General features: G+C 43.8%; 1 pseudogene; it reads right to left on the bottom strand.

Annotated features, from left to right (window-relative positions):
* Positions 1–758: 758 nt before the first annotated feature.
* Positions 759–1483, bottom strand: LOC142448709 (ubiquitin-conjugating enzyme E2 C pseudogene; annotated as a pseudogene).
* Positions 1484–2037: the final 554 nt, after the last annotated feature.

Raw genomic sequence — 2037 nt, forward strand, 5'->3', positions numbered from 1 at the left:
TCATTGTGCAGTATATCTTTTTACAAAAAATCTTAAGTGGTCATTAGTGCAGCAAATCCATTGTTAAATTATTTGACTCCCACTACTGATGCAGAAACAATATGAATCGGAAGTTGACTGAATGGATCCACTGAATGAATCTGCTGACAGGTTCTCAATTGGCAGCCACAATAGGAGACCAAGGAACCAAAAGTAAGACCCTGCTTCAGCCGAAGGCAAAGAGCCAGAGGATTCGCTCTGCAATGTCTCTTTCTCTTATACAAGAAGGCCACACCCGCCAGGTGTTGATTGATAGGTTGGGCTCTGTCTGTACGCTTACCAAGGAAGGTCTAGTTGACACAATCCCTAACACCACAAGGGGTTTCCTCTTTTCCCGAGCCTCTACTTTGCCAAGCATAATATACTTCTCAGGGAACTAATCCCTCTTAATAACATGTCCAAAGTATTTAGGAGGAACCTCACCATCTACACTTACAAGGACCGTTCTGTCTGTACTTCCATCAAGATGCACTGTCCTTCTGCATGGCATTCAACATTTTCACCGACACTAGTATTCAAATGCATAAATTCTTCTTTCACCTTCCTTATTTATTTTCCAGCTTTCACATGAAGTGATTGAAAATATTATGGCTTTGGTCCTGCACACCTTAGCCCTCAAAGAATGATTTTTGCTTTTTAATACTTTATTATTATTTATTATTTTTCTTCTCTTTTATTGCCACAAGGGGTTACATGCTTCTTCTTTTTTTTTTTCCCGAACCAACCCCAAATGTTATTTATTTAATACAATCATCACAGGGTGCAAATGGAGACTTAATTTAAAAAACAAACACAACAGAAATGACACCACAGCTTGAGATAAGAGTTCTACACAGACATCAAGGGGCGGGGTGGAGGGAGGACAGACAGCTACAGAAGAGAAGAGAACACAAGGACAGGGAAGGTCAGGGCTCTTGGCTGGAGACTTGCTTTGAGTAGGTTTCCTGCAGGTATTTCTTAAAGGCTGTGGGGTTTTTCCAGAGTTCCGCAGCATGTGTGTTCAAAGGGCTGTCGATGTTGGGCTCTCCCAGCAGGCTCTGGATGGAGAGGAGAATCGTCCTGACGTCATACAGGGCAGACCACTTGTCCTTCAGGATGTCCAGGCAGATGTTACCCTGAGTGTCCACGTTGGGGTGGTAGCAGGGGGTGAGGAACTTCACTGTGGGTGGATTGTAAGGGTAGCCACTGGGGAGCTCCAGGGAGAGCTATACCTCAGGTCTTCATAGACTGTACCAGCTGCTCCGTGGATGGTCCCTATCCACTTGAAAAGGTTGTCTGATTCCGGGAAGGCAGAGATTCCTTTGTCGCCAGACATCATGAGGGTCATCAGCTCCTGTTGTAGCCTCTTGCCCACGGAACCCCGGGCTGCGCCCCCACTGGGCTCGGCTACTTTCCGGGCGGCTATGACACTGGCTGCGGATGGGTCGCGGTTTTGGGAGGCCATTCGCCCGGTGCTGGCAGACGGGATCTCCGGAGAATGGAAGGCAACTGCTGGGGTTACATGCTTCTTAACACCTTACAGATATATTTTGCAGCAGATTTTTCCAATGCATCATTGCATTTCTTTACTCCTTTCATAGATGCGGACTCTGGACTTATGTAAATTAAGATCCCTGACAACTTTCACATTTTCTCCATGTATCATGATGCTGCTTATAGGTCCAGTTACGAGGCTTTTTACTTACTTTATGGTTTTTTCCTTGCATGTTGTGGCATAATCCATACTGAAGGTTTTCATCTCCATCAGTAAGTGTTTTAAGTCATCTTTGCTTTTAAGAAACAAGTTGTGTCACCTGCATATCCCAAGTTATAAATATATATAGTAGTACACATACTTACATATCAGTGTATATAAATCATTGCTATTGAGTTGATGCTGACTTACAGTGATTCTGTAGGATAGGGTATAACTTCCCTTGTGCATCTCCAATACTGTAACTCTCTACAGGAGAAGAAAGCCCCATCTTTCTACTGCATTAGTGTATTTATGTATATAAA

This window comes from Tenrec ecaudatus, chromosome 5 (assembly GCF_050624435.1).
Source record: "Tenrec ecaudatus isolate mTenEca1 chromosome 5, mTenEca1.hap1, whole genome shotgun sequence".
NCBI classification, from domain to species: Eukaryota; Metazoa; Chordata; class Mammalia; order Afrosoricida; family Tenrecidae; genus Tenrec; species Tenrec ecaudatus.